General features: G+C 44.1%; 1 pseudogene; it reads right to left on the bottom strand.

Moving 5' to 3' along the window:
• Nucleotides 1-1518: 1518 nt before the first annotated feature.
• Nucleotides 1519-16891, bottom strand: LOC147376876 (non-selective voltage-gated ion channel VDAC2 pseudogene; annotated as a pseudogene).
• Between the last annotated feature and the right edge of the window lie 237 nt (nucleotides 16892-17128).

The following is a 17128-nucleotide window of genomic DNA, read 5'->3' as shown; positions in this document are numbered from 1 at the left end:
TTTGGACTCCCTGAGGGAGATAAAGAACAGGGGATGCCATTCCTTAATTTTCCTACTCTACCGTTATTGGTCAGTCAAATTAAGCCCTCAACATAAACATCTTAGAGCAGAAAAGATAACTATTATTTAGATTCAGTAGGAAAAAAAGATTGAGGTCACACCTGCCGTGTCCTTTATTCCTTAGGGCAGTGTCCCTAAAATGATTTTAGCACTAATTGCAACATCTGTGTGTTGGGGTAGGTTCTCACAACATCAAGCAATTCACTGACAACTAGCTGAGTGTCCTCCACCTCGACTCAAATTTGACCTGATCTACCAGGTCTAGTCAAGGCTATGGGTTTTCCAGTGGTCATGTATGGATGCAAGAGTTGGACTATAAAGAAAGCTGAGCACCAAAGAATTGATGCTTTTGAACCGTGGTGTTGAGAAGACTCTTGAGAGTCCCTTGGACGGCAAGGAGATCCAACCAGTCCATCCTAAAGGAGATCAGTTGTGGCTGTTCATTGGAAGGACTGATGTTGAAGCTGAAACTCCAATAGTTTGGCCATCTGATGTGAAGAACTGACTCATTTGAAAAGATCCTGATGCTGGGAAAGATTGAGGGCAGGATGCGAAGGGGATGACAGAGGATGAGATGGTTGGGTGACATCACTGACTCAATGGACATGGGTTTGGGTGAACTCCGGGAGTTGGTGATGGACAGGGAGGCCTGGCGTGCTGCGGTTCATGGGGTCTCAGAGAGTCGGACACGACTGAGTGACTGAACTGAACTGAAGCGAACCAGGAGCAATCCTCAGATCCCCATGTGAAGGCTGCCTCTCGATGCATCCACTGCAGACGCCAGTTGATATGGGGTGACACGAGCACTACTGGGTGGAGGCCAGCCCCTGCTGTGAAACACCGGACGTAGTACAGGACGCCTTCCCAAATGCAGAGTGATCTAGAACGTCAACAGTGCTGTGGCTGAGCAACCCTGGATAGAGGGTTTTGTCTTTACTTTTTTAAAAACAATTTTCACAAAGGTCAGTTTCATTTTGGTGGTTAGTACATTTAACAGTTAGTACATATTTAACAGTTAAACAGATTTAAAAATGCAAGGTGAATGCATTTAAAAATGTTCCATGAATGCAACATTGATAGCTAGATAGATAACCAATTTTACAAGAGACCAGGTAATATGAAATTGTCTAAACATTTAAAATATGGTTCTTGTGTAGATCATCCTTTGTTTTGATCACTGGCATTCAGGGGTGTGTGCGTTCATGCTAAGTCGCTTCAGTCGAGTCCAACTCTTTGGTTCCCCATGGACTGTAGTCTGCCAGTCTCCTCTGTCCATGAGATTCTCCAGGCAAGAATGCTAGAGTGGGTAGCCATGCCCTCCTTTAGGGGATCTTCCTGAGCCAGGGATCGCACCTGCATCTCTTATGCCTCCTGCATTGGCAAGTGGGTTCTTTACCGCTAGTACCACCTGGAAGCCCAGGAGGGGTAGTTAATCCTACTGGTCACAGGGCAATTGTGTTAAGACCCAATCTTCTGATATCCCTTTCCGGAGGTTTCTACAGCTGGATGAACTTCCAACCCCAGAGAAATGTCAAGTTCGTGGCCTCCAGGCAGTATGCTCTTCCTGTTTACCAGGACAGTGTTAGGTTCACACCAGGCACAGAGGCTATGTCCTCCTCCAACTAAACTAGAGTTGTTGGTTTTTTTCAGAAACAGAAGCAGTGAGATCCAAGTGATATTTAATTATAATGCCCAAATGAGTGCAGCTGGTACCTAATGTCTGAGCAACATTCACCCAAATGTCAAGATGAATTTCTTTCTGATACACTGATGCTTCAAATTCTGTCCCCAGAATCAGTGACATTGTGTTTAGCTGGAAGTCCCCAGTCCTGTAGTGCCCTGCAAAGTTGTTCTTTGTTAGCTTTGATTTGGCACTGTCCCAGGTCATGGAACCCAGCAAGCCAGCCCTCACAGTCAAAGACAGCTGAAGCATGGATTGCAGGTCCAGCAAAATCCGCAACATCACAACCAAGGTGTATAGACTCCCTCTTGTAAGAAGACTTGATGTTTCCTATTCTTTACCGTGGTAGTGTGAGAAGGCAGCATCGAGTCTCAGACTCAAGCCTTGTCTAATCCGGTCCTCACTGGCAATTCGGTTCTGCCCCCAGAGCTCTGTCAGGTTGCGCTGCTCTGTGACAGGTCACACTGTGTACGTGTCTGCTTTCCAAGTTCCCAGGGGCTTGTGATAGTCGCTCAGTCATGTCTGACTCTTTGAGGCCCCATGGACTATGGACTGCCAGGCACCTCTGCCCCTGGGGTTCTCCAGGCAAGAGTACTGGAGTGGGTAACCATTCCCTTCTCCAGTCCCGGGAACTTGACTGGTGTCTGTATTAGATAATCCAGATGTCGAAAACTTTGTGTCCGTGCATGACATTGTTTTCTCATCCAGATGACCCGAAACCAGTCCTTCCTTGAAAATATCTCTGGCAGATTTGCCAAGGTCAGCCCGTGAGAGAGGAACACACATTGTTTGCCCACAGCTCAGTGTGTTGGTTTCAGGACTATGAGAAGGGGTAGTCTGGTGTCTCCTGAAGGTACAGAGTGCAGCCACAGCTGAGGCCATGGGCTTGCTATGGCTTGAGAGGAAGATGGCCTGGAGAAGGGTGAACTGAAAACCTCATGGGTGTTCCTGGCTAAACCTGACTTGTGTGGTGGTTGGTAAGCTACTGTTAATGTACAGTTGACCCTTGAACAACATGTGGGTTGTGGGCACCATTCTTCCTCAGAATCTAAAATCCACATGTAAGTTATAGTTGATCATCTGTACCCCTAATTCCTCCACATCTGAGGTTCCTCTGTGTTTGTGGTCCACATGTGCAGATTCAATGTCATGAATTGTGTAGTCTATATTATTTACTATTGGAAAATAAAACCCACGTGTAGGTAGACCAGTACAGTTCAAAGTTGCTTTGCTCCAGGGTTAACTGCATTTGTTTTGTTTTTCTGGTGTCTTCTATTTTTTAACCTCCTTATTAAATCTTTGTTCTTACTCAGTTCAGTTCAGTTGCTCAGTCATGTCCAACTGTTTGTGACCCCATGGACTGTAGCACGCCAGGCTTCCCTGTCCATCACCAACTCTCGGAGCTTCATGTCCATTGTGTTGGTGGTGCCATCCAACCATCTCATCCTCTATTGTTGCCTTCTCCTCCTGCCTTCAATCTTTCCCAGCATCAAGGTCTTTTCCAATAAATTAGTTCTTCACATCAGGTGGCCAAAATTATGGAGCTTCAGCTTCAGCATCAGTCCTTCCAATGAATATTCAGGACGGATTTCCTTTAGGATCAACTGGTTTGATCTCCTTGCAGTCCAAGGGACTCTCAAGAGTCTTTCCAACACCACAGTTCAAAAGCACCAATTCTTCAGCACTCAGCTTTCTTTATGGTTGAACTCTCATCCATACATGACTCTTGGAAAAATCACAGCTTTGACTAGAGGGACCTTTGTCGGCAAAGTAATATCTCTGCTTTTTAATATGCTGTCTAGGTTGGTCATAGCTTTTCTTCCAAGAAGCTAGTGTCTTTTAATATCATGGCTGCAGTCAAAATCATCTGCAGTGATTTTGGAGCCCAATAAAAGAAAATAAAAGTAGGGAAAAAAGAAAATTTGTTCCTTACTAGCTCATTCCTGATTTTCCTTCCTGCTAATTTATTTTTTCTTCCTCTGTTTATTTTAGTTACCTCTTGCCTTATTTCTGTCTTCTCATGTCAAGGGGTTACTGGACCAAATTTGAGTCTGCTGGCCTGTGTGCAAAAAAGCCAATCTACTGACACAGGATGATGGTGAAGGAAAGTGCAGCATTTACTTCAGGCGACAGCAAGAAGTTTGGGTAGCTAACGTCACCCTCCTCCCCCGACCCATGGCTCTGATCTCCCCACTGGTTTTCAGGGAAAGGGTTTTAAAGACAGGGTGAGGAAGAATGTTGTGTGGTGCAGGATCGGCTAGAGGACGTTCTTCTGATTGGTTGCTAGTGAGGTAGTTGAGGGTCAATGTCATCAATCTTCTGGTTTCAGTGATCCGGACTCTACCTGCTTGTATCAGCATATGGTTAACTTTTTCTACCGATTGGAGGTTTTTGTACCTGCAAATGATTTTGAAGGATATGTATCAAAAGGGATTTGTCATCTGGAAGGAACAAGTTTGGAGTCCTGACAAAATTTTATTTCTTATGGAGGTTAGTGAATCCGTAGCATTTGCTTTTAAAAACCCGTTAAATGGTATATTTTTGTTTTATATCCTTCTCTGTATGTGTTAATTTTTACAATGAAGTTTTCTTTTTAGCATAAGACATAAAAAGTCACTTGGAGAAGCTGGGCTGGATGTGAGGTGAGGAAGGGGGAAACATTTCATTTTCTCTCTATGCACACACATACTGTCAATTTTCTTTTTTAGCCTAAAGTACATTTTAAGTTCTGTTGACAAGGACTCCTCTTTGGTGATGCATCTGAATTAAAAAAAGCAGTAGTCTCTCAGAATCAATTATTTATTCCTTCTTTTGATTCTTCCAAACCTCCTCCACCATCTAACAATTTCCAACCTGTCATTACACACAATCCAGCCTCAAATTCCACCCTGTCTCCCCATTTTAGGCTGTCCTGTATTGGGATGATCCCTTGGCTGCAGTCACTACCTCCTAATATTTCCCTCACTTTCCCCTGCTTCTCTTCATGGTCAGCACTCTAACAGCTTCTTGCTTCTTTTTCTACAGTTTCCTTCTTAACTTTTCTCCCTGTTTCCTATTTTCTGGTGCACAGGGATGTTCAGTGTAAGAGAAATTGATCTACAGGGCACAAAGGCACAAAATGGGGAAGAGAAAGGTGGAGAGGGCAAGCACCCTGTGTTCATACAATCCCACTGGCCAGCAGCTACGGGTCACTCTTCCTTTCAGATATGTGAGCACTTTGATTCTAAAGTCCATCCTCACAGCCTGTCTTCAGAAGCATTTCTTTGGTGTTTATCTTAGCCTGGGTCCTCCACACGTGGAAACCTGAGGCAAAGATGAAAGTGTTAACTCTTGACTATGGACCTGCCAGTGCAGGGAGATGAGGAGTAGGGAAAAATGGGAGCAATGAAACATATTAGAAGCTGTGTGATTTGTGATCATTCTGCCTGTCTCTTTATAGTGATTCTGGAAGAGACACGGATGAGGCAGAGGACGGACCCGAAATCTGTCCCAAGTCCCATGGTGCAGTGTTAGAATGGGATAGTGAGTGGGTGATGACAGCTAATTCCACATGAAAAGCAAGGACAAGCGTGAGAGAAAGAGGAAGGAGAAAAGGCAGGAGGGGTCAGGGGATTGAAAAAAGCAAAGAGAGAGAGAGAATCTAGGGAGAGTCAGGAAAGAGACGGTAAAATTGAGGTCTTGGGAAGGAAGGTCACTGAGGGAAGAGAGGAGAGAGAAGGTCTTCAAATGTCCCAGCGACACCACATGCAGTAGGAACAAGCCGTCCCCACTGAGCTCTGCTCAAACTACAGACTCATGAGCAACAGAAGTGATTGTTCTTTGTTTCACCAGTGTGTTTGGAGTGGCTTATTTTAACTGATCCAACCTCCATGGTGTGGAGTCTGAGCCTGGTGCTCTAGCTGAAGATGTGGGTATTTTGTTGGGACTGTGGATTTGATTCTGCTTTACAAGACCCTTGCTGGCAGCAGTGTGGGGAAGGTGTTGCAGTGGCCAACACCGGACACAGAAGACTAGGAAAGGGCAGGAGGCCACTTCAGGGATGGAGGCTTCAGCTGGATCTTGACCTATGGTCACCAGCATCATCCCGGAGGATTAATGTGAAGCAATAAAGGTTGTTTCACTCCTGGCCAAAGGCTGATTCAGGAGTGGTCATGTGTCCTGTCTCTGGCCAATGAGAAATGAGGAAAAGTGTACTGGGGCCTCTGGGAAAACCTTCATTTCTTCTCAAAAATAGCCAGAGGAAGAGAATCTCCTTTTCTCTCTGGATGTGTTTTAGTCTTGTAGATTATTATAGGTTGTACTTTATTCTCCCGAAATTCATACCAGAACCCTAACCCTAAGTACCTCAAAACATGACTGCATTTGAGGGTCAGGTCTTTAAAGAGATTATGCACTTAAAATGAGCCCATTAGTGTGGGTCTAATCCACTCCTTTATATCCTTATAAGTGCAAGCACTTCGACAACACACGTCGCTAGGGATGCATGCAGAAAGGAAAGGCCATGTGAGGATTCAGTGAGAAGCTGGCCATTTGCACATCAAGAGGAGGCCCCTGAAGGAACTTGACCTGCCAACACTTGCTCTTGGAATTCTACTTTCCAGAACTGTGAGAGAAAAAAAATCTGTTGCTTAAGTTCCCTCCTCCTTATGAGTCTGTGGTACTGTGTTATGGCAAACCTGGAAAGTGAAATTATTAGTCATGTCCGACTCTGGAGTGTAGCCCACCAGGCTCCTCTGTCCATGGGGATTCTTTGCTGTGTGAGGTGGGTCAGATGGTAAAGAATCCACCTGCAAGGTAGGAGACCCAGATTCAATCCCTGAGTTGGGAAGAGCCCTTAGAGAAGCGCTCAGCAACCCACTCCAGTATTCTTGCCTGGAGAATCCCCACGGACAGAGATGCCTGGCAGGCTAATGTCCATAAGGGCTGCAAAGAACTGGACACAACTGAGCGAGCAAGCACAGACCTAGAAAAGTATTGCACATCAGCAGACATTTTAGCCTCAGCCAGAGGATTAGCCAGGTAGAGAGGCTGAGAGTGCCCAGGTCCTTGAAGACACTGAGCTGGTGCCTAGTCAATCAAGCCTGAAACTGCCTTGCCTCTGAATTTCCTGTTTCATGAGGTCATGTATATGCTTTTTGTTCAAGTCGCTTTGAGATAGGTTTTGTATTAGTTCTAGTTAAAAGCCTTATAACTGACCTGAAAGTGAAAGTTGTTCAGTTCAGTTCAGTCGCTCAGTCTTGTCCGACTCTTTGCGACCCCATGAATCGCAGCACGCCAGGCTTCCCTGTCCATCACCAACTCCCGGAGTTCACTCAGACTCACATCCATCAAGTCAGTGATGCCATCCAGCCATCTCATCCTCTGTTGTCCCCTTCTCCTGCCCCCAATCCCTCCCAGCATCAGAGGCTTTTCCAATGAGTCAACTTTTCACATGAGGTGGCCAAAGTACTGGAGTTTCAGCTTTAGCATCATTCCTTTCAAAGAAATCCCAGGGCTGATCTCCTTCAGAATGGACTGGATGGATCTCCTTGCAGTCCAAGGGACTCTCAAGAGTCTTCTCCAACACCACAGTTCAAAAGCATCAATTCTTCGGCACTCAGCTTTCTTCACAGTCCAACTCTCACATCCATACATGGCCACTGGAAAAACCATAGCCTTGACTAGACAGACCTTTGTTGGCAAAGTAATGTCTCTGCTTTTCAATATGCTATCTAGATTGGTCATAACTTTCCTTCCAAGGAATAAGCGTCTTTTAATTTCATAGCTGCAGTCACCATCTGTAGTGATTCGTGTCCAACTCTCTGCAATCCCATGGACTATACAGTTCATGGAATTCTCCAGGCCAGAATACTGGAGTGGGTAGCCTTTCCCTTCTCCAGGGGATCTTCCCAACCCAGGAATCAAACCCAAGTCTCCTGCATTGCAGGCAGATTCTTTACCAGCTGAGCCACAAGGGAAGCCCTGCAACTGATCTAGACCTGAACTAATCAAATGTCAGGGGCAGTAAGGCTTAAGGGCAGTGGTGTGGGAAACAGATTAAAGAGGAAGTAGGAGGTAGAATGAATGGGACACAGTCACTGGCTGTGACTGGATGAAAGTAGTTAGAAGGTGTGATGTCCCTAACGTTACGTGTACCATTTCCCTAGATGCCGTCAACTGTAGTTTGCTCCTTAACTTCATGCTACATAGGATGAAATGCAGAACTAAATGGAAGATGTCAAAATATGAAAAGTTATGTCTTAGAAGTAATAAAAGAACATACTACAAGCATAAGTTTTCTTTGGAGTTTTCTTCTTGGGCAGTGTTTTCTTTCCTTTATCAATCTGTCTCGTATTTTGTGTAAATCAGTGCTTTGAACCTACAAAGACGGGAAATGTTGGCTTAACAACAACAATAACAAGAGGTTCAGTCTTTTCCCAAGGCTATGTATTAGGTATGTGATATCACTGTGGAGGAATGGATCAATTCTATTATAGCTAAAGGAAGAATCTGAGAACAGAGGAATGACACTGGAATAGAAATGAAGAGGAAGCTTGAAGCATCAGGGTGGTTTGTACTGACTTACCCTCTGTAGTGTCTGCATTTGTTCATCTGTAGTAAATGTTCATAGTTTGTGTGAGAAAATGAGAAATTCAAAGGTAATGTAGTGTCACTGTGAAAACAATTTATTTCAACTGAAGATTTTTATGTATTCTGAGATGATCATTTCCAATTTTGTTTTTAAAATGTGTTTTTTTCTAGGAAATGGTAATGATGGTCGATGTTCAATTAAAAACATTTTTGTGTGTGTATTTTTCCAGAAAGAAAGATACAAAGAAAAAGCCAAAACCATCACCACTCTTATTAGCCTTGGACTCATATGTTTTCACTCGGAAAATACAGAGGTCCACGAAATTCTCAGATCTGACACTATGCTGAGGTGACCTTTAACATGTGTCTTTTAGAGCCTGTGGTGTATCAAGAGAGAAAGCTCTCAGTGTCCACCTGGATGTCGGCTCTCAGCTCCTGGCCCCAGGGTGAAGAGAAAAGAGGGCATCTCTGGCTGGAAGCAAGTGCTACTGAGACTCAGACAAAGTGTGTGAGTGCAGGAGCCCGGATTCCAGGTCAGAGATGTGTGGAGGACAAGGGATCCTTAGCCTTTGCGTCTCTGTGGGACTGGACAGGAATTAGGGGGAGAGACTGAGAGGTCATCAGGAAGGCAAACCTCTGTTTTGTTTTTTCTTAGATTACGAGGATCCCACCCAGCTTCTTGCTATTTCTCATATTGGCCACTAGAGGGTGCGGTGCAGGAGACTGTCTCCTAGAACAGCACTTCTCCCCTCTCAAGTGTCAATAACAAAACTGGGCTGGGCGGGTCCAGCATCCTGGTGCCTCTGGGGCAGAGGGGATGTCTTTGAGCTGCTCAGAAGCCACTTTGTGCTCAGACTTGAGATGTCTGTAGGCCGAGTGCTGATTTCTGTTGGCCAGTGGGACCTAACATGGAGACGTAATGTGCTTGGTGAGGAATGCTGTGGGTTCCACCTTTGTGCCTCTGAGTGGCCCTCAGGGGCCTGTGTTAAGAACTGTGTTCCCTCCCAGTCTCTCCCCACTCCAGTGAGCTTGGTCTTGCGATCTCCAGAGGGAGTTGAATGATCTGTTTTGTGCCTGGGACTGCTCCCTTCCCGTTTTCCTCCCCACAACAAAAATAACAATGGCATTTAGAAATATGTGTTCCTCTTCATTTTCATTTATGCTTTTTATAAAAAAGTAAAGTATGTTTCTTAATATCATGTCATCTGATCTTTAGTAAATTCTGATTACTGTTTACTAGCTTCATTTTTGGTATAAGGAAATAGGCTCAGAAATGCTAAATATAATTGTAAGTCCCTTGACTGTTGTGAATAATGTTGCAATGAACACTGGTGTATAAGCATCTGAGTCTTTGTTTCCTTTCTTTCATCTTTTAAAAGTTGACTCACATTTTTATTTTGGTTGCATTGAGGTGGAATCTTCTTTTCTATTTCCATGACCAGGGATTTGAACCCATTCCCCCTCAAGTGGAAGCATGGAGTCTTAACCACTGGACCATCAGGGAAGCCTGAGACAAGGGTCTTTATCTGTGGCAGGTGACTCTCAAGGTTTATCTCTTCTTCCTCCTCAGCCTTCAGCCTGTCCCTCTCCCAGTCAGGATGAGGCAGCTTCCCTGTCAGGGAGAACCTCAGGTCTGATGCGGGAGTGTGGGGAGCGAGCTCCGCCCGTGGCAAAGGTCATGAGGAAGGAGGCTTGACATACGCAAAGGCGGGATCAAGCCTCAGGAGTCTCCCTGGAAATTCTCGAGCAATCTACCCCCAAAACCAGAGTCTGCCTACTTTCTGCTTTGTGCTTTCACCTACACCTCTGACTTTACGGGGGGCTGTGCCCCACTACCTCTCTCTGAAAAAAGAGTTAGCTTACAGCTCCAGTTAATAATTCCTGGGTGTGACAGTGTTTCAACCTACAAACTCCTTTGGAAGTCCTCTAGCCTGCCTGAATAGGTTTTTTCCGGCAACATGTGATTGTTCAGAGCCTCCCAACTGTGAGAGGCAGGAGATGTTCTAAACTGTCTAAACACAGATTCCTTTGAGTAGTTAAAAGATTGATTAGAAATTGTATTGGTGAAGGGTTTTTCACTTGTTGGGCCAATGTTTGCTGCTAAGTCTCCATATCCCTTACCTACTGTGTCCTTGGCGGTGTATTGATTGATATAATGGGTGTATAGAAATGTAAGCAGTTGCCTCAATGTTTGTAATCTTGGACCCTTGAGTTAATTCTTTTCTTGATTGAGCCCACCTCACCTTTGCCCTATAGGAATGCAACTTTCTCCAATGCTTTTTGGAGGCTGGCGCCTGACTTTAGAATAATCACCTTTAGAGAAAAATGTTTCTTAAAATGTTAACAGGCTTCCTGGCCAGAAGATGATGTAAATCACCTAAACTTTTGCATATGATAAGTTTGAAAGCCTGACTTCGATAAGGATCAGGAACTGCTGTCTTTGCATGCCTCTACCCCTTCCCCCATTATCCTCTATGCACAACTTAAGGTATAAAACTGCTTTGGAAAATAAAGTATGTCCTTTTGTTCACCGGAATTTGGTCTCCCCATGTCATTCTTTCTTTCACCTTCTAGCTGAACTTTTCCTCTGAGGCAGGGAAGCTCGTCAAGCCTACTAATTTTGCCTGGGCTTCTAAGATCTGACCTGGGAGGCCTTAGTGTTTCCTCTCCTTCGGGAGAACGGGAGGACGCCTGCGGCCTTCGTAGGTGACATAAATTCCCTGCTTTGGAATTTTATTCAGCCTCTTTTCTTCACTGAATTTCTTCGCTGAGCTATCCTTATTTCACCACTCTTTATATCCTTAATAAACGTTTAATTAAGCAGTTGTTTCCTGATCCTCGCCAACGCCGTCCCCGCTTTGAATTCCCTGGATCAGCCGGGGCTGGTCCCCGGCAGGGGAGTGATGAGTGTGGGGGCACAAAAGGGACAGTTTTGTGCATTCCTCCTCCTTGTGCCAGTCTGGTCCCCATGGTTGCCTCCAGTCATGATCCAAAGCAGGTGTGAGGTTGTGTACACATGTGCCTGCATGCACCTTAGCAAGTGTGCAGGGGGCAGCTACCCTCTGCTGTTGTGGGAGAGAAAAGCACAAGAATGGCATGTGACTTGCTCAGTGTTTGGCAGGACAGACATCCATACAAACACATAATTATCATCTGAAGCATATTAATATAACAAAAATATTACTGAGTGGTTACCATGACACTCTAACTCTTCTGGAGTGTAGAGTGGTGATGACTCATGAAAGGTAAATTCTGAGTGTGTCTTGGAAGATGTACAGGAGTCTATGGGAAATCAGGGCAATTTAGGTTGAGTGAATAGTCTATTTAGAATCATGACTATTTTAGAGAGATCATGTTATGGCAGCAACTTGGTTTTCAATTTTGGAGCATGGAATGTTTGTTGGGCAGATGCAGGAGGTGATGCTGGAAATATTAACAGAACCCAGGTGATGGGGGAACTTTTTACATGATGCCAATGATTTTGGGTTCATGCTGTATGTGATGGGAGCATTAAAGAATTTTAAAGGAAAGATTGACCTGGTCATCTTTGTTTTACAAAGATCATGTTGGTATCACAAAGGTGACAGTTCCCAGGGAAAGAGACTAGGAACAAGGAGGTCAGTAATGAATACGTTCCATAAGCCACATGAAGGCTTGAGTAGGACAATGCCCATGGAGAGGAACGGTGGGATTTGATGAAGTCAAAGATTTTTACATTTATGACCAGTGGCACAGGGGGAAGATGGGAAGGGAAGAAGTTTAGAATCACCACTTGGTTGTCATTTGGGTGACTGAGAGTTAGGATGTCTAGACAATGGACTGGTATGAGATCAGTGAGGGATAGAACTGACTGTTTTGGTCACATGTGGAACTAAGCTGCCTTGAAGATATCTAGGTGGAAGTTGAATTTCTAGGTTTAGCCCAAGAAACCTCTGTATCAGAGACAGCAGTTTGGGGGCCATTGGCGAAATTTTTTGAAGCCAGGGGTTCATGCAGTCTATAAAGGAAGGAATATGTGTCATTTCTTGGGGAACAGTACTTGAGGAACTCATGAAGGAAGAGTCTAGCCAAGTAACCTGAGAATAAATGTTCAGAAATGTTGAAAGGATGTCAGGAGAACCCCAGGAACAGTATGAAAAGGCAAAAAGATAGGACACTGAAAGATGAACTCCCCAGATAGGTAGGTGCCCAATATGCTACTGGAAAAGAGCAAACAAATAGCTCCAGAAGGAATGAAAATCCTGAACCAAAGCAGAAACAATGCCCAGTTGTTTGGAGGTGAAAGCAAAGTTTGGAGGTGAAAGCAAAGTCCAATGCTATAAAGAACAATATTGCATAAGAACCTGGAATGTTAGGCCCATGAATCAAAGTAGATTAGAAGTGGTCAAAGAGGAGATGCACGGGTGAACATAGACATTTTAGAAATCAGTGAACTAATATGGATGGAAATGGGTGAATTTAATTCAGATGACCATAATATCTACTACTGTGGACAAGAATCCCTTAGAAGTAAAGGAGTAGCCTTGATTGTCAACAAAAGGGTCGGAAATGCACTGCTGCTGCTGCTAAGTCACTTCAGTTGTGTTTGACTCTTCGCGACCCCATGGACAGTAGCCCACCAGGCCCCTGCGTCCATGGGATTTTCCAGGCAAGAGTACTGGAGTGGGTTGCCATTTCCTCTCCACTGAAATGCACTGCTTGGACACAGTCCCCAAAATTGCAGAATGATCTTGGTTCATTTCCAAGGCAACTCATTCTATAGCAAAGTAATGCAAGTCTATGTCCCAACCACTAATCCCGAAGAAGTTGAAGTTGAATGGTTCTATGAAGGCCTATGAGATCTTCTGAAACTAACACCAGAATGTTGTCCTTTTCCTCATAGGGACTGGAATGCAAAAGTAGGAAGCCAAGAGATATCTGGAATAACAGGCAAGTTTGGCCGTGGAGTACAAAATGAAGCAGGACAAAGGCTAACAGAGTTTTGCCAAGAGAATTCACTGGCCATAGCAAACACCCTCTGCCAACAACACAAGAGAGACCTGTAAACATGGACATCACCAGATGGTCAATACTGATATCAGATTGATTATATTTTTTGCAGTGGAAGATGGAGAAGCTCTATACAGGCAGGAAAAAGAAGACCGGGAGCTGACTGTGGCTCAGATCATGAACTCTTTATTGTAAAATTCAGACTTAAATTGAAAAAGTTAGGGAAAACCATTAGCCATTTAGGTATAACCTAAATCAAATCCCTTATAACTGTTCAGTGCAGGTGATGAATAGATTCAAGGATTCGATCTGATAGAGTGCCTGAAGAATTATGGATGGAAGTTTGTAACATTGTACATAAGGTGGTGATCACAACCATCCCCAAGAAAAAGAAATGCCAAATGGTTTCCTGAGGAGGCCTTACAAATTGCTGAGAAAAGAAAAAAAGTGAAAGGCAAAGAAGAAAAGGAAAGATATACAAGAATAGCAAGGTAAGATAAGAAAGCCTTCTTAAGTGAACAAGGCAAAGAAATAGAGGAAAACAATAGAGTGGGAAAGACTAGAGATCTCTTCAAGAAAATTAGCGATATCAAGGGAACATGTCATGCAAAGATGGGCACAATAAAGGACAGAAATGGTACGGACCTAACAGAAGCAGAAGATATTAAGAAGAGGTGGCAAGAATACACAGAGAACTATACAAAATAGATTTTAATGATGCGGATAACCATGATGGTGTGATTACTCACCTAGAGCCAGATATCCTGGAGTGCAAAGTCAAGTGGGCCTTAGGTAACATCTCTATGAACAAAGCTAGTGGAGTTGATAGAATTACTGCTGAGCTATTTCAAATCCTAAAAGATGATGTTGTGAAAATGCTGCACTCAGTATGCCAGCAAATTTGGAAAACTCAGCAGTGGCCACAGGACTAGAAAAAGTCAGTTTTCATTCCAATCCTAAAGAAAGGCAATGCCAAAGAATGTTTAAACTACCACATAATTGCACTCAATTCACATGCAAGCAAGGTCATGCTCATAATCCTCCAAGCTAGAATTCAACAGTACATGAACCAAGAGCTTCCAGAGGTACAAGCTGGATTTAAAAAAGGCAGAGATCAAATTGCCAACATCCATTGCATCATAGAAAAAAGCAAGAGAGTTCCAGAAAACATCTGCTTCACTGACTTTGCTAAAGTGTTTGACTGTGTGGATCACAACCAATTGTGGAAAATTTTTAAAGAGATGGGAATATCATCTGTTACCTGCCTCCTGAGAAACCTGTATGCAGGTTAAAAAGCAACAGTTAAAACTGGACATGGAACAGCAGACTGGTTCAAAATTGGTACAGGAATAAGTCAAGGCTGTATATATCACCCCTGTTTATTTAACTTCTATGCAGAGTACATCATGCAAAATGCTGGGCTGGATGAAGCACAAGCTGGAATCAAGATTGTCAGAGAAATATCAATAACCTCAGATATGCAGATGATACCACCTTTATGGCAGAAAGCACAGAGGAACTAAAGAGCCTCTTGATGAGGGTGAAAGGGGAGAGTGAAAAAGCTGGCTTAAAACTCAACATTCAAAAAACGAAGATCATGGCATCTGGTCCCATCACTTCATGGCAAATAGATGGGGAAATAATGGAAACAGTGACACACTTTATTTTCTCGGACTCCAAATCACTGCAAATGGTAACTGTAGGCGTGAAATTAAAGGATGCTTGCTCCTTGGAAGAAAGCTATGACAAATGTAGACAGTGTATTAAAAAGCAGAGACTTCACTTTGCTGACAAAGGTCCATATAGTCAAAGCTTTTGTTTTTCCAGTAGTCATGTATGGATGTGAGAGTTGGATCATAAAGAAGGCTGAGCACCAAAAAATGGATGCTTTTGAACTGTGGTGTTGGAGAAGACTCTTGAGAGTCCCTTGGACAGCAAGGAGTCAAACCAGTTAGTCTTGAAGGAAATAAATCCTGAATATTCATTGGAAGAACTGGTGCTGAAGCTGAAGCTCCTAAACTTTGGCCACCTTTTTCGAAGAACTGACTTATTGGAAAAGACCCTGATGCTGGAAAAGATGGAAGGCAGGAGGAGATGGAGACAACTGATATTAGATGGTTGGATGGCATCACCAATTCAATGGATCTCGGTTTGAGCAAATTCCAGGAGAGAGTGAAGGAGAGGGAAGCCTGGTGTGCTGCAGTCCATGAGTTCACAAAGAGTTGGACATAACTTAGGGACTGAACAACAAGAAGGTGAAGAACTCACATAAGGAATAATGAGGGCCAAAATGTCCACTCGATTTGGCCACTAAGATGTCATTGGCCACAGCAGCAGATGTCTCATTGTCATATCTTCCTCTCCTTGTTTTTAAGCACTAGATCAGTGCAGGAGTAATCTTCCCAGAGTCTAACCCCTTGCAGAGTGGGGGTTTCTCTGGTTTTGGTTGGCATGGATGTGCAACTCAAACTAATTTCAGCAACACCTTGGGGATAACTGAGGCAGCTATGCTTGTTTCTATTGTTGAGAGCCTTGTGATAAGAGATCCAGAGCTCTCCTCCCGATTATGGGATTCCAGGATGGAGAACAACCCACCTACTAACTAGAATATTATTGGTTGAGGAGACAAGAGTCATGCCATGCATTCAAGGCTTGGTGTTTCTGAGACGGCTTTTCCTTAGAGGCAGGAACACTGTAGGGCATTTCCAAAGAATGTGCATTGTTTGGGTTGATTCTCCTTTAATGACGCTTATGCTTGGATGTTAGGGCCCAGGAATCCTGACTGAGGAATATGCTGCTCCTCCATTCTCCTTTCAGATTGCCTTTAAAATAACCAAAATATTAAGGCTGGAGGAGAAGCATTTTATTCTAACCTTTCCTAACTCACCCACATGAATTGATCAAATTTATGTCCATCACCTGAAGACCCTAACGAAAAGAAAGTGTTTAATTTGAGGGGACACTAATGCAAATGGGGTATATTGTAGCTGTGGTTGCTGGGGCTTTCTCCTTAAGGATAGATGGGGTTGGCGGGCCTGTCATGATGGTTACCCTTCTTGGAAAGTGGGTTGACAGCGTCTTGTGTTCCCTCTTCAGGGACTTATTGAGAAGGAGCCAAGTGGCCAAATCACCCTTAATGTGTTATCAGTACAGACAGGATGCGGACAACTTCAGTCCTGACCCAAGACTAAATCTTAGGCATCTTACAGTGTTTTCTTCTTGGATGCAAATCTCTTGATAACACACCCTCCCAATTTTCTCCCCTTTCAGGTGTCAGTTATTTCTACTGGCTAGAACATGAAGCGCCAAGTCCTTAGGCCTTGGGGAAATTAGGAGATGAGGAGGAAGGAGAGGAAGAGGAAGGACAAAACAGAGAGGAAAGGGGAGGGAAAGAGAGAAGTTTCCTGGGATGTTTATCTCTCTTTAAACTAGATTTATTTGGCCCTGAGTCGGGAAGCGTTGGTATTCCCTCTGCAGGCTGTCTTCCTCTGTTTCTTCGCATTTCCTCGAGCACTTATTGTCTGTTCCCTGTTCCTTCCTGCCTTGTCTCTTCTCCCCATTCTCTTCACCTTCCTTGCCTCTTCTCGCCATTCTCTATCTCCAAACATAGATGTCTCTGCCCCTCATTGCTCTCAGCTGCCCTTCCTTTGCCTGCAGAGGATGACAGGGAACGTGAATCTGTTTTGCCTGTTGTTGGTGCTTCCCCGTGTGTGACTCACCTCTGTGCCAGGGTGTGCAGAAAGAGGTGGAGAGATAAGGATAGTTTTTCTGTTCCTGCCTTCCCTTATGAATCCATTCCAGCAATATCTACTGAACATCGTGCTAGTT

The sequence above is a fragment of the Bos grunniens genome, chromosome 3 (genome assembly GCF_055505025.1).
Source record: "Bos grunniens cultivar Pamir isolate PY7600 chromosome 3, Bosgru_T2T1.0, whole genome shotgun sequence".
Classification (NCBI taxonomy): domain Eukaryota; kingdom Metazoa; phylum Chordata; class Mammalia; order Artiodactyla; family Bovidae; genus Bos; species Bos grunniens.
This window is presented reverse-complemented; position numbering and strand designations above follow the sequence as displayed.